Here is a 25332-nt window from a genome sequence, read left to right on the forward strand (position 1 = left end):
ACCACGCCACCTAAAAATAGAATAAAAACTGATCAAAAAGCCGCATGCACCCCAAGAAAACTACAATGGATTCCTCAAGGGGTCTAGTTTCCAAATTGGGGTCACTTTTGGGCGGTTCCCAATGTTTTGGCACCACAAGACCTCTTCAAACCGGACATGGTGCCTAATAAAAAAGAGGCTTCAAAATCCACTAGGTGCTCCTTTGCTTCGGAGGCCGGCGCTTCAGTCCATTACCGCACTAGGGCCACATGTGGGATATTTCTCAAAACTGCAGAATCTGGGCAATACGTATTAAGTTGCGTTTCACTGATAAATCCTTTTGTGTTATAAAAAAAATGGTATAAAGAGGATTTTCTGACCAAAAAAAAAAGTAAATTTCACCTCTACTTTGCTCTAAATTTTTGTGAAACACCTAAAGGGTTCATAAACTTTCTAAATGCTGTTGTGAATACTTTGAGGGGTCTAGTTTCTAAAATGGGGTGTTTGATAGGGGTTTCTAATATATGGGCCCCTCAAAGCAACTTCAGAACTGAACCTAAAAAAATAAATAAATGAGGCAATACTTTGCTTCTTACATTATACTGATAATGAGCTGTGCCCACCCCGAGATTACCCCAGTTTTGACCGTTTGTATAAACGGAGACCCCTATTAGACCGTTCCAGTGCCCGGTTTTCCCATGCATACACCCCGAGAAGTGTATTTCTATTGATGAGTCCCTGGTACATTTTAAAGGGAGGGTTAAATTCCGCCAGTACCTGCCGGGTAAGAGGGCAAGGTATGGCGTGAAGATGTATAAGCTGTGAGAGTGCATCAGGGTATACCTACAGGTTTAGGATATATGAAGGAAAGGCCACCCCCAAACCAGACTGCATCCTGGACTACAATATGTACATGGGAGGGATGGACTTGTAAGATCAAGCCCTGAAGCCCTACAGCGCCATGCGGTGTGGTATAAGAAGCTGGCCGGGCACATCATACAGATGGCTTTGTACAATGCGTACGTGCTACGTCGATGTGCAGGCCAGAGGGGAACTTTCCTGGAATTTCAAGAGGTGACCAAGAACCTAATCTTTAGGGACCAAGAAGGGGGGGGCACCCAGTACTTCTGGAAGCGGGGCCACACGCATCGTACCAGGGCGGCAACACTTTCCAGGGGAAGTTCCCCAAACTGGCAAGAAGGGAAAAAGTCAAAAGAGGTGCAAAGTCTGCTATAAGAGGGCGATAATGCATGACGCAATATATCAATGTGACACGTGTCCCGAATAACCAGAGCTCTGTATGAAAGGGTTTTAAAATTTATCATACATCCCTTGGTTTATAATTTACCCCAATTTTACTTACCCTGATGCACTCCACACAGCTTATCCCCCCTCGTCTTTCCCCTCTGAGCCCTGCTGTGTGCCCAAGCAGCTGATAACAGCCACATGTAGGGTATTGCCATACCCGGGAGAACCCACATTACAGTTTATGGGGTGTAGGTCTCCGGTCAAAATGCTCACTACACCTCTAGATGAATGCCTTAAGGGTGTAGTTTTTAAAACGGGGTCACTTCTTGCGGGTTTCAACTGTACTGGTACCTCAGGGGCTTCTGCATACATGACTTCGCACTAGAAAATCCCCAGTAGGCCAAATGGTGGTCCTTTCCTTCTGAGCCCTCCCATGGGCCCAAACGGCAGTTTATCACAACAAATGGGGTATTGCGGCACTCAGAACAAATTGCGCAACAGAATGGGGTATTTTGTTTCTTGTGAAAATAAGAAATTTTCAGCCAAAACTACATATTATTTGAAAAAAACCATTTTGTTTTCATTCCCAGCCCAATTCAAATAAGTTCTGTGAAAAAACTATGGGGTCAAAATGGTCACAACACCCATAAATGAATTCCTTGAGGGGTGTAGTTTCCAAAATGGGGTCATTTGTGGTGGGTTTCTATTGCTTTGATACCTCTGGTGCTCTGCAAATGCGACATGGCACCCGAAAACCAATGCAGCAAAATCTGTACTCCAAAGAACACACAGCGCTCCTTTCCTTCTGAGCCCTCCCATGGGCCCAAACAGCAGTTTATCACCACAAATGGGGTATTGCCGCACTCAGGACAAATTGGGCAACAAAATGGAGTATTTTATTTCTTGTGAAAATAAGAATTTTTGAGCCAAAACTACATATTATTGGAAAAAATATATTTTTTTTTAATTCCCAGCCCAATTCAAATAAGTTCTGTGAAGAAACTATGGACTCTAAATGGTCACATTACCCATAAATTAATTCCTTGAGGGGTGTAGTTTCCAAAATGGGGTCACTTCTGGTGGGTTTCCATTGCTTTGATAACTCTGGGGCTCTGCAAATGCGACATGGCACCCGAAAACCAAACCAGCAAAATCTGTACTCCAAAGAACACACAGCGCTCCTTCCCTTCTGAGCCCTCCCATGGGCCCAAACGGCAGTTTATTGCCACAAATGGGGTATTGATGCACTCAGGAGAAATTGGGCAACAAAATTGAGTATTTTGTTCCCTGTGAAAATAAGAAATTTTGGTAAAAAATTACATCTTATTGGAGAAAATGTCATTTTTTTTAATGTCACAGCCCAATTGAAATAGGTGCTGTGAAAAAACTGTGTGGTCAAAAGGGTAACAACAACCCTAAATAAATTCCTTGAGGGGTGTAGTTTCCAAAATGGGGTCACTATTGGGGGATTCCTACTGTTTTGACACCTCAACACCTCTTCAAACCCGGCATGCTGCCTAAAATATATTCTAATAAAAAAGAGGACTCAAAATGCACTAGGTGCTTCTTTGCTTCTAGGGCTTGTGTTTTAGTCCACGAGCGCACTAGAGACACATGTGGGACATTTCTAAAAACTGCAGAATCTGGACAATACATATTTAGTAGTGTTTCTCTGGTAAACCCTTCTGTGTTACAGAAAAAAAAATGAATAAAATTGAAATTCAGCAAGAAAAATGAAATTTGCAAATTTCACACTCCACTTTGCTTTAATTCCTGTGAAACGCCTGAAGGGTTAAAAAACTTTATAACTGCTGTTTTGAATACTTTGAGGGGTCTAGTTTTTAAAATGGGGTGTTTTAGCTGTGTTTCTAATACATAGGCCCCTCAAAGCCACTTCAGAACTCAAGAGGTACCTTAAAAAAAAGGCTTTTGAAATTTTCTAAAAAATATGAGAAATTGCTGTTTATGTTCTAAGCCTTGTAACGTCCAAGAAAAATAAAAGAATGTTCAAAAAACGATGCCAATCTAAAGTAGACATATGGGAAATGTGAACTAGTAACTATTTTGGGTGGTATAACCGTCTGTTTTACAAGCAGATGCATTTAAATTCTGAAAAATGCAATTTTTTGAAAATTTTCTCTACATTTTGCAATTTTTCACCAATAAACACTGAATATATCGACCAAATTTTACCACAAACATGAAGCCCAATGTGTCACGAGAAAACAATCTCAGAATCGCTTGGGTAGGTTTAAGCATTCCGACGTTATTACCACATAAAGTGAAATATGTCAGATTTGAAAAATGGGCTCTGAGCCTTAAGGCCAAAACTAGGCTGCGTCCTTAAGGGGTTAATAATCTCAACTCAACATCAGTAAGCGTTCGTGAGGAGATATTTACCGCCAGTGTGTCTAGTTGGCCCACCTGTCCTTGCCTCGCGTTGACTGCCAGTGTCGTCTCGTGCGTTCCGTTTTTGGGTTTGAACCGCCTCCGGTGTTTGCGGCCCCCTCTCCTTGTACGTCCACGGTCACCCCTAAAAAAGAACTCGGAATGTCCATAGGGCTCTCTGCTATAGATTGAGGACGTCTCCTATTCGATGGTACTCCTATGCAATATGATCCTCCTCTTATTATCCTTAGTTTCTTTCGCCAACTGTAGATACGGGCATCAATGTAATCCTCCACATCGCGTACCCACTTCTGGCGCTTAGTATTTTCCACATGGGATCTGAATTTGTCGAATGATTCCTTTGCACCCTCTTTAAATTTCTGCAGATCATCCATAGGTACCAGGGCTGTAAGTTATGCATCCAAATCTTGTATGCGTGCATTCACACTCTGAAGTTCCATTTGCAGGAATTCAATATTTAGTAAGAGGATATCCCTGGCATATCTGTTAGATATCTGGCAAAAACTTAGGCAAAACTAGACATTATTAGGAATTTGAATTTATTTAGGTATTCCGTCATCCTCAGACACCAAAATATCAAATAGGGCCCATTCTGGATCAAGAGGAAGAAATAATCTAAAAGTAGACTGTAGGTAGTTGTGTACCTCCTCCCACAGATCTCTAATTTTTGGGCAGTACCATAGTTTGTGAAATATATTTGCATTGGGAGAACCACATATGGCACAATTGTATACTGAACCTAGAGAAATCTTAGATTGGATGCAAGGGCTAATGTAAGCTCTATGAAATATCATTAACGCGATGTCCTGGTAACTACTAACTGGGATGATTTTTTGCAATTACAATGTGGCATTTAAAACATCTCCTATATCAAGATTAGGAAGGTCAGTAGGCCACTTGGCAGGACCTATGGTGAGCTTGTTCCACTCTATGGAAGGTCTAATAAATCTATAAATGGAACTAATCTAATTCAGTTTGGTTCGTGCTGCTTTTAAAACAAGATTAATACAAAAATTTAAAGGTTCAGTCCTAGTTTCTGCTTAAGTGCGCATTACATAACTGTGGGACTGTAAATATACAAACTGAGAACCCACTAATGCTGGAAATTTAAGTCATGCCTCACCAAAAGGCAATATGGGATGTTAGTGCTCCAGCAGATCTACAAGGAGATCGCATCCCTGTGCAGATAAGATCTTATAAACTTCTGGGGGTTGCCCCTACAAAAAGCAAGGATTACCACAGAAGGACAAAAATACAGAGAGTGTTCCTATCAACCTTACATAGGTGTCTCAGCTGTCTCCAAGGTTTGAATTGTGGTGCAGATAACTGGGATGTCTCGTGTACCCACTGGAAGTTCCAAATCATATATATGTAATAAAGATTCCAGAGTAATGTATGGGAAATATTGCGCTTTTCGGAATGTGTTGGAAAACGTGTCTTCCTGCGTAACCAGTAACATATGTATCTTGCGTTTGCTGCCAAACTATATAGTCGAAGGTCCTCTAAATTAAAGCCACCCAGGGATTTGTGTTGCTGTAGTTTATAGAGGCATTCACCTCCCCAGTTAAAGATCCTGAAGGCTTTAGATAAAAGCTTTGTCAGTTTTTCTCAACAGCGGATGAGTTTGAATGGGGTAAAGCAATTTGGGGAATACAACCATCTTAATCAGATGGCATCGACCTGAAAAAGCCATTTTATGATATTGCCATGATTTTAGGAGTTGCATGATGGAGGCAATAAGGTGTGAAATTCAGTGAATAAAGTGTAGCCGAGTCCGATGGTAGTTTTATTCCCAAATAGGTGATAAACCTTGAACTCCATTGGAATGGAAAGCTCGGACCCCAATGTTTTTTGGCTGATATAAATTTAGGGAGAGCCTCCGACTTGTTAGAATTAACTATAAATACAGAGACTTTGCCAAAGTTGTTGATTGTAGACCTAATATCTGGAATCACTCGTTTAGGATTAGCAATAAGCAGAATAATGTCATCAACAAAGGCTGTAAAAGAGGCACTATCTACAAGGGGGGGGGTTGTGACACCCAGGGGAGGGGGGCCCCAGTCAAAAGTTTGCTATGGGGCCCAGTCTTTCCTAGTTACGCCCGAGTGGGAGTTAACCCCTTCAGGACTGAGCCTGTTTTGGCCTTGAGGACGAAGCCGATTTTATTCATATCTGAGATGTGTTAACTTATGTAGTAATAAATTGGGAATACTTTTACCTATCCAAGTGATTCTGAGAATGTTTTCTCATGACATATTGTACTTTAAGTGAGCAAAAAAAATTTGGTCGATAAATTCAATATTTGTGTGAAAAACACCACAATCTAGAGAAAATTTTAAAAAAAATTGTATCTGCTTGTAAGACAGATAGTAATACCACACAAAATAGTTACTATTTCATATATCCCATATGTGTACTTTTATGTTTGCATAGTTTTTTGAACATTCTTTTATTTTTCCAGGACGTTACAAGGCTTAGAACTTTAGCAGCAATTTCTCATATTTTCAGTTTTGAAGTGGCTTTGAGGGCCTTATATATTAGAAACTCCCCATAAATCACCCTATTTTGAAAACTGCACCCCTCAAAGTATCCAAAACATTCAGATAGTGTTTTAACCCCATAGGCGTTGCTCAGGAATTAAAGCAAAGTAGAGGTGAAATTTACAAATTTCATTTTTTTTGCCAAAATTTATTTATACTGCAGTTTTTACTGTAACACAGAAGGTTTTACACGAGAAATGCAACTCAATATATATTGCCCAGATTGTGCAGTTTTTAGAAATATCCCACATGTGGTCCTAGTGTCCTAATGGACAAACAATGGCTTCGGAAGCAAAGGAGCACCTAGTGGATTTTGGGGCCTCCTTTTTTTAAATTATATTTTAATAGTGACCCCATGTTAAAAAAAATTACACCCCTCAATGAATTCATCTAGGGGTATAGTTAGCATTTTTACCCCACAGTTTTTTTTGCTAAATTTATTTTAAATTAGTCTGTGAAGATGAATCCTGAAGATGTTTTTCTGAAAAAACATAGACATTTGTAATTTTCACAAGGAATAAAGAAGAAAAAACACCCCAGCATTTGTAAAGCAATTTCTCCCGATTACGTAAATACCCCATATGTGGTAATAAACTGCTGTTTGGACCCACATCAGGGCTTAGAAGGGAAGGAGGTTATGGCAAACTATTTGGCTTTTGGAGCCCAAATTTAGCTGAAAGGGTTTTCGGGTGTTATGTCGCATCTGCGAAGTCCCTGAGGGATCAAAACAGTGGAAACCCCGAAAAGTGACCCCATTTGGGAAACTACATCAATTAAAGGATCTATCTAGGGGTATAGTGAGCATTTTGACCCCACAGGTCTTTGGTAGAATTTATTAGAATTAGGCCATGAAAATGAATATCAACATTATTTCCACTAAAATGTGTTTTTTTTTTTTTTTTTAATTTTCACAGGAAAAAGCACCCCAACATTTGTAAAGCAATTTCTCCAGAGTACGGCTATACACCACATGTGGTCATAAATGTTTTTTTTATAAGAAATTAATGAACCCTTTCTGGACCGATCCATTTTTTGCTTTTTTATTTTTGTTTTTCACTCCCCTTCCTCCAAGTCCCATAACTTTTTTTATTTTTCCATCAATAGAGTGGTTTGAGGGCTTATTCCTTGCGGAAGGTGTTGCATTTTCTATTTAGACCATTTAAGCCCTTCAGGCCTTGTAGACGCAGTTGATTTTTTCAAATCTGACGTGTCACTTTTATTTTAATAACGCTGGAATGCTTTTACCTATCCAAGAGATTCTGAGATTGTTTTCTCGTGACATATTGTACTTTACGTCTGTGAAAAAATTTGGTCGATAAATTCAATATTTATTTGTGAAAAACACCAAAATTTAGAGAAAATTTGCAAAAAATTACATTTTTCTAAATTTGAATGTATCTGCTTGCATAACAGATATTAATACCACACACAATAGTTACTAGATAACATTTCCCATATGTCTACTTTATGTTTGCATCGTTTTTTGAACGTCCTTTTATTTTTCTAGGATGTTACAAGGCTTAGAACCTTAGCAACAATTTCTCACATTTTCAAGAAATTTCCAAAACCTATTTTTTCATGGACCAGTTCCTTTTTAAAGTGGCTTTAAAAACGTTACCCCTCAAATTATTCAAAACCGCATTAAGAATGTTTCTTAATGACTATTCTAGCTGCAAACGTCTGTTTTTTAAAGCAATATCTACATAGGTGTATAGAGGCCCATTTCCAGCAACCATCACTCCAGTGTTCGAATGGTACATTGTGTTTGCTAACTGTGTTAGAAGGCTAATGGATGATTAGAAAACACTTGAAAACCCTTGTGCAATTATGCTAGCACCGCTGTAATCAGTTTTGCTGTTTAGAGGAGCTATAAAACTGACCTTCTTTTGAGCTAGTTGAGAATCTTTAGCATTACATTTGTGGGTTCGATTAAACTCTCCAAATGGCTAGAAAAAGAGAGCTTTCATGTGAAACTCGACAGTCTATTCTTGTTCTTAGAAATGAAAGCTATTCCATGCGAGAAATTGCCAAGAAACTGAAGATTTCCTACAACGGTGTGTACTACTCCCTTCAAAGGACAGCACAAACAGGCTCTAACCAGAGTAGAAAGAGAAGTGGGAGGCCCCGCTGCACAACTGAGCAACAAGACAAGTACATTAGAGTCTCTAGTTTGAGAAATAGACGCCTCACAGGTCCTTAACAGCTGGCAGCTTAATTAAATAGTACCCGCAAAACGCCAGTGTCAACGTCTACAGTGAAGAGGCGACTCCGGGATGCTGGCCTTTAGGGCAGAGTGGCAAAGAAAAAGCCATATCTGAGACTGGCTAATAAAAGGAAAAGATTAATATGGGCAAAAGCACACAGACATTGGGCAGAGGAAGATTGGAAAAAAGTGTTATGGACAAACGAATCGAAGTTTGAGGTGTTTGGATCACACAGAAGAACATTTGTGAGACGCAGAACAACTGAAAAGATGCTGGAAGAGTGCCTGACGCCATCTGTCAAGCATGGTGGAGGTAATGTGATGGTCTGGGGTTGCTTTGGTGTTGGTAACGTGGGAGATTTGTACAAGGTAAAAGGGATTTTGAATAAGGAAGGCTATCACTCCATTTTGCAATGCCATACCCTGTGGACAGCGCTTGATTGGAGCCAATTTCATCCTACAACAGGACAATGACCCAAAGTACACCTCCAAATTATGCAAGAACTATTTAGGGAAGAAGCAGGCAGCTGGTATTCCATCTGTAATGGAGTGGCCAGCGTAGTCACCAGATCTCAACCCCATAGAGCTGTTGTGGGAGCAGCTTGACCGTATAGTACGCAAGAAGTGCCCATCAAGCCAATCCAACTTGTGGGAGGGGCTTCTGGAAGCATGGAGAGAAATTTCTCCCGATTACCTCAGCAAATGAACACCTAGAATGCCAAAGGTTTGCAATGCTGTAATTGCTGCAAATTGAGGATACTTTGACGAAAGCAAAGTTTGAAGGAGAAAATTATTTCAAATAAAAATCACTATTTCTAACCTTGTCAATGTCTTGACTATATTTTCTAGTCATTTTGCAACTCAGTTGATAAATATAAGTGTGTTTTCATGGAAAACACAAAATTGTCTGGGTGACCCCAAACTTTTGAACGGTAGTGTATGTCTATATATAATATATATTACGTGTGCGTGCATGTATGTATGTATATATATATATATATATATATATATATATATACACACACACACACACACACACACACACACACACACACACACACACACACACACACACATTCTAAGCCCTAATTGATTATTAATGAACTAATTAATTGCCCTAATCTGAGTACTATCTAAATTATCTACCTAACAGACTACCTAAACTACAACTAGCTGCCTACACTAAACTATCTATGTGGAGGTGCTTTTTGTGTGCATTTCACAGTCGGTGTGTCTTTATTTGAGACACAGCAGATACTCGGCACAGTGCTTCTTCTCTCTCACTGTCTCAGAACGATCTGACAGGGAGGGAGGAGAAACATTGTAACGAACAGCACGAAAGTTTGTTGCTGCAACAAAATTTGCTGTGAACACCATGATAGCTTTATCATGGTGATCACATCATCGGGACCGAAACCAAAGCGGTCCTGATATCTTCTCTCAGCACTTAGGCTGCTAGTAGCAGAGTGTGCTGAGAGATTCAGAGAAGTTTGGAATGAACTGTCTGTAGAAATTTGTGAATCCAAGGAAGCGCTGTATGGACCTCAAGCCTTGAGGGCGGCGCCATTCCAGGACAGCCTTTACCTTCTCAGGATCCATCTTGAGGCCTTTATCCGAGATGATGTAGCCCAGGAAGGGTAGACTATTTTTCGCAAACACGCACCTCTCCAACTTGACGTACAGGCGATTCTCCCTTAACCGCAGCAAAACGGACAGGTCTCTGATGGGTCATAGGATCTGGAGAAAAAAAAAATCAAGAGGTCATCAAGATATACCACAACACAAACATAAAGGAGGTCACGGAAGATGTCATTAACGAACTCTTGGAAGACCGCGGGCATTACTAGATATTCATAGTGTCTGTAACGGGTGTTAAATGCAGCTTCAAAATAAATCTTGACTCCTCGTATACGATCAAACAGTACAGAAATCAATTGCAACGGATATCTATTTTTTACCGTGATCTGGTTGAAATCCCGGTTGTCGATGCAGGGACGCAGAGAACCATGCTTTTTCTTGACAAAGAAGAACCCGGCTCCTGCCAGGGAGGAAGACTTCTGTATGAAACCCCTCTCCAAGTTTTCCTTAACATAGGTGGACATAGACTGAGTCTTTGGCAGGGAGAGAGGATATACCATACCACGGGGAATGGATGCACCAGGAATCAGCTTGATAGAATAGTCATACGCCCGGTGTGGGGGCAGCGTCTCCAACCTCCTTCTTGCTGAAGACATCCTAGAAAGTGGAATAATGACAAGGCAATCCCGCCAAGGACTGAGGCAGAGGAGGCTGGGCCGGAGAAATCTGTACCAGGCAGCGGTTGAGACACTCGGGACCCCACTGGAGAACCTCTCCAGAATTTCAGTCCAGGACTGGGGCATGTAGTCAGAGCCAGGGCAGGCCCAGCAGCACAGGGTTAACGGCTTTAGCCAGGACAAAGAACGAGAGGAGCTCGGAATGGAGGGCTCCCACTTGGAGCCTCAGTGGCTTGGTCACAGCTACAACCTGGTCTGGCAGAGGTAGTCCATTCACTGATGCAACCATCAAAGGCCTCTCCAGAGGGGTTGTGGGGAACTAGAGAAGATCCACCTGGTCTCTTCGAAATGAAATTAGCAGCGGATCCAGAGTCCAGATAAACAGAGACCTGGTGCGTTTTTTCGCCGGACACTATGGTCACGAGAATGGATAATTTAAACAAAAGTCCTTTTTTACCCAGGGTTGTCTCTCCCACCAACCCTAGGCTCTGGGGCTTTTGGGGGCACAGACGCACAAGATGGCCTCTGAGGCCACAATATAGACAGAATCCGGAGGTGCGTCTGTGTTGTCTCTACTGGGTAGACAGCTTAAACTGGTCTGTCCTCACAGATTCCTTTTGGAGGATCAGCAACTGAGGACAGCAGGGAATGCAGCAAAGTAGGAATGGGCTAGGGAGTCTTCCCTCCCAACGAGCCTCTTGGAACCGTTCTCGGATCCTTATATCAATCTGATCGGCCAGAAGGATGACGTCATCCAGGGTAGACGGCAGATCTCGGGCGGCAAGCTCGTCCTTGATTTTAGGAGACAGTCCCTGCCAGAATGTAGCCACCAGGGCCTCATTTATCCACAATTCTCCCGCCAGGGTGCGGAAGTGGATGGCATACTCGTCCACGGAAGTGGTCTCCCTGGCGTAGGTTCAGCACTGGCAGGAGGTGTAGTCGGAGGATATGTACTGCAAGGAGGTGTAGTAGGAGGAACAACAGCTTTCACATCCAGCCGATGTGCAATAATGTTCAATGCCTGGAGGAGTTAGTCATGTCGAGACCGGAGCTCTAGCATATCCGCCCGCATCTCTTGTGACATCATGGTCCTGGATTGACCAGCGGTGTCCATGGCCTAAGCTTATTGCCACATTGGGTACATGGACCCACAGGGCCGTACCGCCATGACGGTATGGCAACTGGCCAACAGGACGCAGGTCACTGTCTATAGTTCGTATTGGAACGGGAAACACTGGGAACTGGAAAACACTTAGGAGTCAATTTGCTTAGACAGCCTAGGATAACGACAACAAAGCTCAGGCAATTCAGAAAGGGGTAGAGCCCCTCTTATCGTCTAGGGTGCTCATGGAATTATTTGGTACTTAAACTCAGGTGTGCGCGCTTCCCCTTTAAGAGCGGGCGCGAGCGTGCACGTGTACCCTACAGGGACCGGCCGACAGATGCTCACAGATCCATGGCTGTGGCAGTCGGGAGGTGAGTGAGCCTGACGGTCCACAGCCATGGGCATGACAGTATGGCACATTTAGGTAAGAACACTGTGATTAAAGCTGTGATTGTCCTCTTCGCATAGAAAGTATTTCACCATATAAGAGATGGGAAAAGTTCCCAAGAACGCTCCCAGGCCAGGGAATTGCAATGGTAGATGTAGTATAAATGCATACAGGAGCTATAAGAATGCCACTTTTAAATTCTATCATCAGCGTGACTTAGCAGCAACAGTAGAGAAACAGCAGAATGGGCATCCAATATTGGCTGTCAGTATTCACAGTGATGGTTCCAGTGCAGAGGCCGTGTGGCCAGCAAAGCATATAACCAGCAGATGCTGGTAGTCAATATGGCCACCAGGCCAGGCAAACCAGTACTATTCCATGCTTCCCACCTCATATTGAAGCAAGCTGCTAGCAGCAGAGAATATGAAGGGACAGTCAGTTTCTCGGGAGCTGGTGCTGGTCTTATTCACCCTGATTCCCAGGTTTTCTTCTGCAGAAGAATTACTGATGTGCCAAGCATTAGCTGGGGAGATCAATAAAATGGCCACTGCAGGTGCCCCCCGTGTCACTCTTCTGCCGAGACTGAGAGGATTACTCCTCCGGGAGATTGTGGAGAGCCGGTCAGGTCCTGCCTGACACTTGTCCACTCCTTATCCCGCTGCCTGTCATAATAAATCACTGGCAAGCCGGCTTACCGACAGTCTATGTGACGAGCAGAGCGGGAGCTCTCCTAAGATGTGGCCGGTCCTAAGCTCCGCCCCTGGAAGTCCCTGCAAATACTTTTTTTTAATCAGAAATACAATTGGAGCAATGTCTATCTAATTGATTATAACGTCTGTGTTCCCCCGGCAGGGAACAGGTTAACAATCTATATTAAATGATGTGCTACATGCACCAACATCCCTCTCTGCCTGTCACCACCTCAGCCGGTCTCAGACATTGCAAACGAGAGCAGTGTAAATTGCAACAGGGCCAGGCAGATAGCGCCGAGCGGGCACTCTGGGGCGCGATTACATTATAGTGTCTGAAGTCTGAGCAGGACCCTGTGCAGTACTGGCCCCACCATGGGGTGTTAAATGACATTAAAGGGGTTGTGTCACAAAACACATGTATCCCATATCTTACAGGATAGGGGTTACGGGTGTTATTGCTGGGGGTCCGACCGCTGGGACCCCCAGTGATGAGAACGGGGACCGAAAGTCCCCCGAGGTGCTCCATGAGAAGCTTGGAACTTCCAGGCTCTGTGCCTGGCTTGTCAGTCCGGAAGCTCCATAAAAATTAATGTAGCACCAGTCACACTTGTGCGTGTGCATGATCGGCGCTCCATTCGTTTCTATGGAGCTTCCGGACACACAAGCCGGGCACAGAACCACCATGCTTCTCATGGAGCACTTAGGGGGACTTTCGGTCCCCCGTTCTCCTTATCGCTGGGGGTCCCAGTGGTCGGACCCCTAGTGATCACACGTGTCCCCTATCTGTGGATAGGGGATACATGTGTTTTGTGACACAACCCCTTTAATGTCATTTATTTAACATGGTGGGGCCGGTACTGCACAGGGTCCTGCTTAGACTTCAGACACTATAATGTTATCTCGCCCCAGAGTGCCCGCTAGGGATACATGTGTTTTATGGCACAACCCCTTTAAGGCCGGATTGGACTTTTAAAAACGGTCCGTGTGTCAGACGGATTTCCTGGCCTGATCACGGTACATGTGAAATGGACTCCTGGCATCATAGTCATTTTCACTGCAGTCACATGACAGTGGGAAAAAAAAATTGTCCATTAAATTGTCAGTTTTTCATGTCCATTTTGCATCAGTGTCTCCAAATTATCATCCATTTCCAGTCCGTCTGTCCGTTTTTCATGGCCGTTAAAAAATAAATAAATTAATAAATGAAAAGAAGACAGGATGAATGTCATTTGTTGGTTTTTTTGGTTCCAATCCCCTGAGAGCACCTCAGTTCCCAGGTAGATATTGCCGCAATGTCCCTGTACACAGTGCCACAGTTCCCACATATCATATAGTTTTTATAATCCCCTAGCAACAGCCAAATCACGTGTGGGCCATGCTTACTAAATTGCAGAACTCTCCGGAATATGTTGGAGGGACATACACTACCACCAAAATGCAAAGGGTCTGAAACAGTTTACCATACAAACACACATTTCGGCCTTCAGAATAAATGTCTGCAGCAAGACATTTAAAGGGAACATTTCTATGAAAAATAATACTCACCTCTCTAGAGTATGGAGTGTAAGTTGCATGAAATTTCTGTCCCACCCACGGTCTGTCTAGGAGGGAAAGTCTATCAGGAGTCGTATGTGCTTCTTGCAAATAGAACGAGTGGATGTAAATCTTTCACAAAATCTTATACCGCTTAGTAGCATCTGCTGGTCCCCTCAAATTCCAGGTGATTACGTTTACGGAGTTTGCCATGATATTCCATAGGAGGCATGAAGTAAAGACACAAACTCTTATACCCAGAGGAGGGGGGAGACCCCGACAACAAACGGACCTAAGATCCACAGTACTATCATTTGAGCAGACCAAACCCCACCCATAGATCCCAAAACCCCTAAACAAATAAACCCATTAGTGAGTAGAACAAGCCCTATTCTAAAGTTCCCAAGATACCTCACCGACCCTTTCTTAGCACAGGGCGGAAAGGTATGTGTTCCCCCCTGAGGGCCCGATCAACAAATACAATCTGGAGAGATAATGGCAATAAAGCAGTATAATATCCACAAGTACAATCTCCTAACTAGATAACTTCATAGTCATCCAAGTGCCGACAGGATAATGATACATTTGTAACCATGTGTATATAAAAAGAAAAACGTAAGAAAGAATAAACTGTGTAATGTAGTAAGGTACATTCAGCGAGTTAACCAGGTAAACAACAAGGCAGCCATACTCAAACCACCCAAAATGATGCTAGTGTCCACCCGGCATCCAAGGGCTTGAGACGAGCAATTCAACGTTTTGCAGCTTCATCACAAATATCAGGTCACTCTCCAGAAGTGTACAGCTGTCCCTCATGTTGTTCGAGCCATCTCAACGCGTTTTTCAGTTATTCAAAAAAGTGTGTAGTGCCAAGTGCCTCCCTCTACGCGTAACAGGATATATAATGGAGTACACCACATATAGACTTCTAAGGGTATGTTCACACGACAACGCCAAATATGTCTGAAATTACGGAGCTGTTTTCAGGAGAAAACAGCTCCTGAATGTCAGACGTTTTTACAAGTGTACGCGTTTCCTGCAGCGTCATTTACGGACGTAATTGGAGCTGGTTTTCATTGGAGTCAATGAGAAACGGCTCCAATTACGTCCCAAAAAGTGTCCCGCACTTTTGACGCGGCCGTAATTTTACGCGGTTTTTTTGCCAGCGACGCGTAAAATGACAGCTCGTCTGCACAGAATGTCGTAAGACCCATTGCAAGCAATGGGCAGATGTGTGCCGTCGTATGGGAACTGTCTTTTCAGGCGTAATTCGAGGCGTAAAACGCCTCTATTACGTCTGAAAATAGGTCGTGTGCACATACCCTAAGGCTTTTCTTGATGTAAAAAAATTGCGCCCGACGCTTCTGCACATCCATAGAATAGTCTGGAAATAGTGAGATGTTGCGACACTCAAACTCCAGTTTCTGGTATTCCCTCTTGCGCAGCAGAATATCTGTGTCACAATAATGCAGTGTCTTAGCCAGCATACTACGCAAAGGGCTCCCCGGTAGTAACGGGCACATGGGCATTCAGCTGGCCCTTTCAACAGCAAATAGGGGAGTGAGGTTATCCACCTTGCCAAAGATGTTAAGCAGCAGCGATTCCACATATTCCGTGGGGTTAGCCCCCTCTATCTTCTATGGGAAACCCACAAGCCTGACCGTATTCCGTCTTAGGCGATATTCAAGTTCGTCATGCTTTAGTCGGAGCGCCTCCATATCTCTGAAATGGTTACTCTTTTCTCTCTCTAATGGAAGAAGCACATCTTCCACCTCTAACTCTCTTTCCTCCAGGGCAGTAGTACAGTCAGAAATCTTCTTAACGTCCTGTCAAAGGCTCGAAATGTCCTCTATCACCCCACCAACTTTAGAGGTCAGAGATGTATGACATTAGGAAATAGCTTTCATCAGATCAGAGGGTGCGGGTTCTACCTCTGTTACAGGCTCCCCTGGACACTCCATAAACCCCTCCTCCACTTGAGTAGACTGTGCCGCCAGGCTGGAACTGCTGTCCTTCCTTTCCTCCAGACACACAGGATTCCCCATATCTATCTGTGGGACAGACCGTGGGGCATCTCCTAGGCTGAGATCTGCAGATGTATTGCGTGCAAACCTGCTCAGCCGAGCCACCACGTTTCTTGGAGTCTCCGCAGCACGTGCAGATTTAGCAGGAGTAAGAAGCCTGGCACCATCTTGGCCTCCTTGTCGCTCCCCTTCACTGCTCGTCCCTTTACATTGATGGCAAACGGTCTCGAGTGGCAGAAGCGGAATATTCCCAGGTCAACCAGGTATGTATAACAGAAAGGTTAGCCCAGTTTGCACACATTATAACGGCACAGCAGGATAAATGTCACAGATAAGGAACGGTAGTGAACGGGCCTGCTCCCATTGCGCGCAGGCCACACACCCTAATCAGGTTAGTTTGACATATCTCATCCCTCAAAAACCCATGCTGATGCCGTGTTAAGTTTATTTTCATTGAGCTACTCCAGGACAGCATATTTTAGAAAAACGTCAAATATTTTTTGACACCACGTTTGCTATGTGCCAGTCCTGTGGACCTACGTAGTGCAATGCATTAGAGCTGTCAGTGTTCCAAAGACAGCAAGCCTCCGGCAGCGCCTAATAGACTTCCGTACTCATCAGACCTGGAGGCCATTGGTAGGCCTCTGTTTGCCATAGCAACCATCGGCACCCTGGTCATGGTGTTGCCTATTGACTACAAATCATCTAGATGCCTTGATCACTTTTGACCGCGGCAGCTAAGGGGTTAATGGCGGGGATCGGAGTTCTCTGGTCCCTGCCGTTCGAGCAGGGTGTCAGCTGTTACTTAATGCCTAGTCTAAAGTTTTTCTTTAGTAGATTGAACGCTTTCTTTATAACGTTTATTGTAATCCTTAAAGTTTTCTTCAACCACATTAGTTTCCGTGATTCTAACTCGTTTGTTCCCATAAGAAGTTATATATCTATTATAGGACCTAATTAGGAGGCTTTGTAAAATGTCCCATTTAGATATAGACATTTTTATTTTTGAGGACATAGTGCCAGATTATTCAATTAAAGCATACCTAACTTTTCAAGTGAGTTTTCAGAATAAGCTGTCGTGTATACCTGAGGAATGACACTATTTCTGACCATTATATGACTTGTATTTTGCATTTTTATCAGTATTTCCCTCTGCAGGCTCAATCGCAATTCTCCATTTTCTCTGAGCTAGTGGGCAGTGTCTAAGGGGCCGTTTACATATGCCTGGCGTCCGCAAGTCCCGGACCGAACACAGTGCAAGGAGCCGGGCTCCTAGCATCATACTTATGTACGACGCTAGGAGTCCCTGCCTTGCTGCAGGACAACTGTCCCGTAGTATAATCATGTTTACAGTACGGGACAGTTGTCCTGCAGCGAGGCAGGGACTTCTAGCATCGTACATAAGTATGATGCTAGGAGCCCGGCTCCTTGCACTGTGTTCGGTCCGGGACTTGTGGCTGAAATACGTCCATCAATTACGGACGTAATTAGTGTGTGTGCACATACCCTTAGGTTACCTCCGGCGTGTTGAAAAAAAGCTGGAGGAAAACTGATGCTTGAACGAATTCGTTAGCTTTCTATGGGATCTGTTCTGGTACAGGGGATATCCTATGTGGTGCCGGACCTCCCTGGAAGCCGGATTCAAAAACGTTACCGGCAGCCTTTCTCGGTCCAGCTCCTAGGAAGGTCCGGCGCCGTATCCTATCTTCGTACATTCCCGGCGGGAATGTGGATGTGAGCTGGGAGCGGAATCCCCGGAAATTCCGCTCCAAGCGGAGCCCGCCCTACCACCCAACCGTCCCGGATTCAGCGTCAACAATTGAACTAATACTGAAGCAGGGAACCATCCGGTCCCTGCTTCAGAATTAGTTGACAGCGGAGGAGCAGAGGGAGCGCCTGCGCTCGCTGAGGATACCCCGGGCACAGCACTGTACTCTGGGAAGCCCTTGACGTCACGGTCCACTGATTGAGCAGAATTCCCGTTGCTGATGATCTGGCCAGGGATTCCGCTCCTAGAGGAAAACTCCTGAGGTCACTGTCCATATATAGACATTGATGTCAGGGATTCCTCCTGAAGCAGAATCCCCGGCTAGATTCGGCAACAGGGATTCCGCTCAAGGAGTAGCCACTGACATCACTGTACAGTGGCGTCAGGGAGTCCTTGAGGGATTCCCCAGCCACAGCATCGGCAATGTGTGTCGCTAACTACAGGGGGGCTGTGTGACATTATCTACAGGGGATACTGTGGCATTATATACAGAGAGCACTGCGGCATTATCTACAGAGGGCAGTTTCATTATCTACTCATGAAATTCATGTTTTTAAAAAATGTGTCAAAAACGGAAAACACAGACACGGAACGGATGCAAAACGGCTGTCAAAATTGGACCTAGACGGCTGTTTTTAACGGCTGACACCGGAACCCTGTTGCGTGAATAGAAACAGCAATCCCTGTGTGGTGTGGGATTGGGTAGCTATAAAGGCGCCAAAAACTAGCTACTCCCTGAAGTTAGGGCTAGTGTTTGGCGTCTTTGCAGGCTCACAAGACTGATCTGAGTTGACAGCAGCTGCCTTCTGGGCTCCCGCTCTTGGTGCTGGCCTTGGCGCTACACTGGATACAACACACGTGTTGTTACAATGTGTGTGTGTCAGACTTCAGTGTAGCGTTGAGGCTGTAGCAGAGAAGGAGAGCCCTGACATGGTACACAACAAGTATCTAATCTATCATGTATCCAATCTTATCAAAAGCTATGCACCACTGATAAAATTGGCACATTTTCAGACCCTAGACTTCCATCTTGGTGGACCATTCTGGTAAAAACTGATCTTAAAAACGAATGGTAAAAACTGATGACAACGAACGACAACTGATGGTTTTGTAGTAAAAATCGTGAAAAAGCCTGATGGCAACTGATACAATGTTGCATGATGCTGATACAACTGATATATGTGAACGCACCCTAACTGATATCATGTGTTTTATACACTGAACACACATAGAAGAGGAGAATCCTGCTCTCCTATCTCTATCGATCACATATTTATAAACAGCGCCATGATGGAGGAGATTATACAGCAGTAATTGAGCAGTGTAGCTGAGAATAAAACACTTAGGCCTGATTCACATTGCGTTTTAACCCTTCCGCCGGATGTAGAGTCGTATATGTCACTCTATAGGCATATGGACAGTGATGACGTTGGGAGCTTTGATATGCCGGAATCGCCGGCCAAATTTTTGAGCTGTGGTCACATGAGGAACGTCCTCACCTATGAACTGCGTGCATGAATCCCAAAGCTTTTCCATGTTTATCCCCTTTCCTACCCCGCTTTCCTATAAACCTTGATCTTCTTGATTTGTACATTGCATTTATATTCTATACTAATGTAGTGTTTCATGAAGCTTAGTAAAAATGTTCCGCCATGAAACTTGAGATGTGAATGCCTGTCTGCAGACCCCCCCCCCCCCCCCCCCTCATCCTCATAGATGCCGCAGCAGGTATTTAGGTCATCATAACTAAGATTTTGCAATAAAAAGATAGAGCAGTTCTTTTCTCAATCAAGCACTAGTGTAAGATAGTCTAATACTACTAGAAGACAATATGACAGCAAATAGCTCTACTCCAGAAAACACTTGTGTATATCTCTCTCTACAGCTCTCCAATGGGTAATATGATCCATTAGTGAGACTGAAAACTGAACAGTTGCAAACACTATAATAGAAAGGTATAGGGGGAAAGAGGAGTCTGATAGGTGGAGAAAGAAGTATTCTTCTATAACTTAATATATTACAAAGTTTATAATCTTTTTGAGCGCTATAGCTTTGTGGAAAATAAAATGTTAACGATGTGAATGCAAGCACAACATTTTATTTGAAATCTGTTTTAATTTCAGGTAAATATGCAGGATACAAAAGGTTGAGTTGGAAACTTATAAACAATCTCGCCAAGGACTGGATGAAATTTATAATGAAACCTGGAAGCAACTAACTGTAGAAAAACAAGCTAGACTGGTATGTTACGATTTCTTTTTGTCATGTACTGCCATTAACCCCTTCGCGCTCAGCGACTAAATATTACCTCACGGGGAAAATGCATCGCCATTTACCCCCGGCGCGTGCACGAGCTGTGACAGCTGCTGTTTCCGACAGCAGGCTATCACAGCTCAATACGCCGGGACTTGCCGTGATGGTCCCGCCTCCACGATCGCCACTATTGGTCAGTTAGTGAGTAACTGTCCAATAGTGGCGATCAGTCACTTCACTTCCTCTCCCTGACCTCACATCCGCCCTGAACGCCCTGTTGGAGATCGCGAGGCGTTAAGAGCGGTTGTGAGAAAGAGAGAGAGAAGAGAAAGAGTGGAAAAAAAAGTGAAATAAGAAGTTAAAGAACAACTTTTTTCTGCTTCCCACCTCCCCAATCCACTACCCAGTCCTGTACCCTAACTCTTTGTGTTCCCCCAACGTTTTTGGTCAGTTATCTCCTATCACTGACCACTTCTTAGTCTTCAGGACCAATTTCTTGGTACCTGGGGATTATTATTTTTTTATTATTTTTTTTTTATAAAACATAAAACAAAGAAATATATAAAAATAAAAAAAAATAAACTTAATTTAGACAATTTAACAGGTTAGTTTAGTATTCGGGAGGGTTAGTGTCAGGGAACCGTCAAAAAGCGTAGTTAGGTATAGCGTCAGGGAATTTAACGTCAGTAATCAGTCACCGTAGTTAGATCTAGCGTTAGGGGTCCATCACCGTAGTTAGGATTAGCGTCAGGGAAGCTGGGAATAATCTAGATAGGTTTAGTGTCAGGTACCCGTCACCGTAGTTAGGTTTAGTGTTAGGGAAGCTCAGAATAATCTAGTTAGGTTTAGTGTCAGGGAATAGTCGCCGTAGTTAGATTTAGTCTCAGGGAAGTTCAAATAAAATCTAGTTAGGTTTAGTGTTAGGAACCCTCGCCCTAGTTAGGTTTAGTGTCAGGTAAGACCACTCGTTCTATAAAAAAAAAAAATCTATATTTTTGGCTGGTTTAGGTAGCAGCCTATTGCTCCTAGTTAGGGAAGCAATCAAACATGTCCAAACGGACATTTAGTGCTGAAGAGGCATATTCATTTCTTGCCTTCGACAACGAGTCGTCGGGTGGTGAGACTCTGTTTTACTTATCCAACTCCTCATCCAGTGATGAAGAAGGGGAACCCCCTAGGAGACACCCCAGGACCACCACTGCAGTTGAAGCCCCCGAGCGAAATGACCCCGCCGCAGTTCAAGCCCCCGAGCAAAGTGACCCCATTTGGACCCCCACACCAGACATTTATGAGCCCCAAATCCCAGAGTACACGGGCAGCTCAGGGATAAAATTTAATATGGCAGAAGCTCAGTGAAATTGACTTTTTCAAGTTCTTCTTCACTGATGACTTTATAGATCTTACAGTCTCCCAGACGAATTTATATGCCCAACAGTATATTACTAAGAACCCCACATCATTTTATGCCCAATCCCACAGGTGGACCCCTGTAGATGCAGCAGAGTTGGGCAAGTTCTGATGGGCATCCCAATGTACCGTATGGATATGTCCAGGATGCGATATGAGGCAATACTTCGCTTCTTACATTATACGGATAATGAGCAGTGCCCACCCCGAGAACTCCAGTTTTGACTGTTTGTACAAACTGAGACCCCTATTAGACTATTTCAGTGACCGGTTTTCCCAAGCATACACCCCTGAGAAGTGTATTTCTATTGATGAGTCCCTGGTACATTTTAAAGGGAGGCTTCAATTCCGCCAGTACATGCAGAGTAAGAGGGCAAGGTATGGCGTGAAGTTGTATAAGCTGTGCGAGAGTGCATCAGGGGGTGTATATATATATATATATATATATATATATATATATATATATATATAAAAAAATTTAGGATATATGAAGGGAAGGACAGCAGTATTCAGCCCCCAGAATGCACCCCCTTACTGGGAATTAATGCAAAAATTGTGTGGGATTTGGTGCACCCACTGCTGGACCAGGGTTACCACCTCTACCTGGATAATTTTTATACCAGTGTCCCACTCTTCAAGTGCCTCGCTTCCAGAAGTACTGTGGCATGCGGCACTGCTAGAAAAAAATCTGAGAGGCCTCCCTAAGACTCTGCTTGGGCAAACACTCAGCAGAAGGGGTGAGAGCAGGGCACAATCTAGCAGCAATGTATTGTGTGTCAAGTACAAGGACAAGAGAGATGTCCTTGTATTGACAACAATACATGGCCACACCAGTACCCATGTACCAGTAAGAGGTACCAGTACAGAGACCCCCAAACCAGGCTGCATCCTGGACTACAATAGGTACATGGGAGGGGTTGACTTGTCAGATCAAGTCCTGAAGCCCTACAGCGCCATGCGGAAATCGAGGGTGTGGTATAAGAAGCTGGCCGTGAACATCATACAGATGGCATTGTACAATGCGTACGTGCTACATCGATGTGCAGGCCAGAGGGGAACTTTCCTGGAATTTCAAGAGGTGGTTATCAAGAACCTAATCTTTAGGGACCAAGAAGACGGGGCACCCAGTACTTCTGGAAGCGAGGCCACACGCATCGTACCAGAGCAACACTTTCCAGAAGAAGTTCCCCCAAACTGGCAAGAAGCGAAAAAGTCAAAAGAGGTGCAGAGTCTGCTCAAAGAGGGGGATAAGGAGGGAAACAATATACCAATGTGTCCCGAAAAACCAGGGCTCTGTATGAAAGACTGTTTTCGAATTTATGATAAATCCCTTAATTTTTTATTTACCCTGATGCACTCCACACAGCTTATCCCCCTCATCTTTCCCTTCTGAGCCCTACCGTGTGCCCAGGCAGCTGATAACAGCCACATGTAGGGTATTGCCGTACCCGGGAGAACCCACATTACAGCTTATGGGGTGTAGATCTCTGGTGGCGCATGCTGGGCATACTATATCGGACACTGACATGCCATATATATATTTAGAAAATTGCAAATCTCACTCTGCACCATCTGCTGCGCATTATCTTTTACACAGTACCTGTGGGGTCAAAATGCTCACTTCCCCTCTAGTTGAATGTCTTAAGGGGTGTAGTTTTTAAAATGGGGTCACTTCTCGGGGGTTTCAACTGTACTGGTAACTGCAGAATCTGGACAATACATATTTAGTAGTATTTCTCTGGTAAAACCTTCTGTAAAGGGGAGGAAGCCTCCAGCTCACCGTTCCAGCGCCCGACACCTTCGCCTCGCTCGGATCTCCGCGACGGTCCGCAGCAAACAATAGTAGATTTAGAAAGAATTTGATCCAGCGCTGCAGATATGTGATTTAAAAAGGATCTCGGTCCCACTTTTATTTGTATCAAAAATTAAAATTCGATATCAGGTGCATTCAGGCATCAAGGCAGTATAGTGTAGGTATTCAGCGCCTACGCATTTCAAGCACGACTGGTGCTCTTAATCATGGCATCCATTCACCATTCGTGAACGGATGCCATGATTAAGAGCACCAGTCGTGCTTGAAACGCGTAGGCGCTGAATACCTACACTATACTGCCTTGATGCCTGAATGCACCTGATATTGAATTTTAATTTTTGATACAAATAAAAGTGGGACCGAGATCCTTTTTAAATCACATATCTGCAGCGCTGGATCAAATTCTTTCTAAATCTACTAAAACCTTCTGTGTTACAGGAAAAAAAATAATAAAAAATTGAAATTCAGCAAGAAAAATTAAATTTGCAAATTTCATCTCCACTTTGCTTTAATTCCTGATAAACGCCTGAAGGGTTAAAAAAACTGTCTAAATGCGGTTTTGAATACTTTGAGGGGTCTAGTTTTTAAAATGGGTTGTTTTATGGGGGTTTCTAATACATAGGCCCCTCAAAGCCACTTCAGAACTGAACAGGTACCTTAAATAAAAGGCTTTTAAAATTTTCTTAAAAATATGAGAAATTGCTGTTTATGTTCTAAGCCTTGTAACGTCCAAGAAAAATAAAAGAATGTTCAAAAACATGATGCCAATCTAAAGTAGACATATGGGAAATGTGAACTAGTAACTATTTTGGGTGGTATAACCGTCTGTTTTGCAAGCAGATGCATTTAAATTCTGAAAAATGCTATTTTTCAAAATTCTCAAAATTTTGCAATTTTTCACTAATAAACACTGAATATATCGACCAAATTTTACCACAAACATGAAGCCCAATGTGTCACGAGAAAACAATCTCAAAATCGCTTGGATAGGTTTAAGCATTCCGACGTTATTACCACATAAAGTGAATTGTGTCAGATTTGAAAAATGGGCTCTGAGCCTTAAGGCCAAAACTAGGCTGCGTCCTTAAGTGGTTAATATACAAACTGAGAAAATACACAGTGAAGAACTGGCAATATTTTATGCAATATGCATACAATCCTATATAGATTTTGTCCACAATGCAACAGGTTTGCTTATATTTGGTATCAACGTGCCCATAGGCGAAAAAAATGTATACCTTTTTTTTTTTTTAAAGTTATTCAATGGCAGAAGCGTTTAGCTGTATAGGAATACAGATGCATTCATCTGGGACATATGCTCAACGGACCGTTTTAAGAGGTCCTGCTAAATGTAATGCCCAACGTGGTGCTTACATAGACTTTAAGGGGGTTGTCTGTCACAGGGCAGTTTTTCATACCTATGACCTATCCAGAGGACATCTGGTGCCTGGCTACTTCCGGCACGGACATCCGGTGCCCGGAGGCAGCCGGACCAGCTGATCGGTGCGGGGCCTGGGTGTCAAACCCCCACCTATCATATACCGATGACCTATCCTGTGGATAGCTTATCAGTATGAAAAAACGCCCCGTGCCTGGACAACCTCTTTAACCCCTTCCCTCTTTGGCCGCTTTTGACCTTCCTGACAGAGCCTGATTTTTCAAATCTGACATGTTTCACTTTATATGGTAATAACTCCGGAATGCTTTTACCTATC

The 25332-nt window shown here is 43.5% G+C and overlaps 1 pseudogene; it reads left to right on the top strand.

The window, feature by feature from the left end:
• LOC142750372 (RUN and FYVE domain-containing protein 1-like) overlaps window positions 1-25332 on the top strand; it is a 498511-nt pseudogene that overhangs the window by 218470 nt on the left and 254709 nt on the right.

Source organism: Rhinoderma darwinii, chromosome 3, assembly GCF_050947455.1.
Source record: "Rhinoderma darwinii isolate aRhiDar2 chromosome 3, aRhiDar2.hap1, whole genome shotgun sequence".
NCBI lineage: Eukaryota > Metazoa > Chordata > Amphibia > Anura > Rhinodermatidae > Rhinoderma > Rhinoderma darwinii.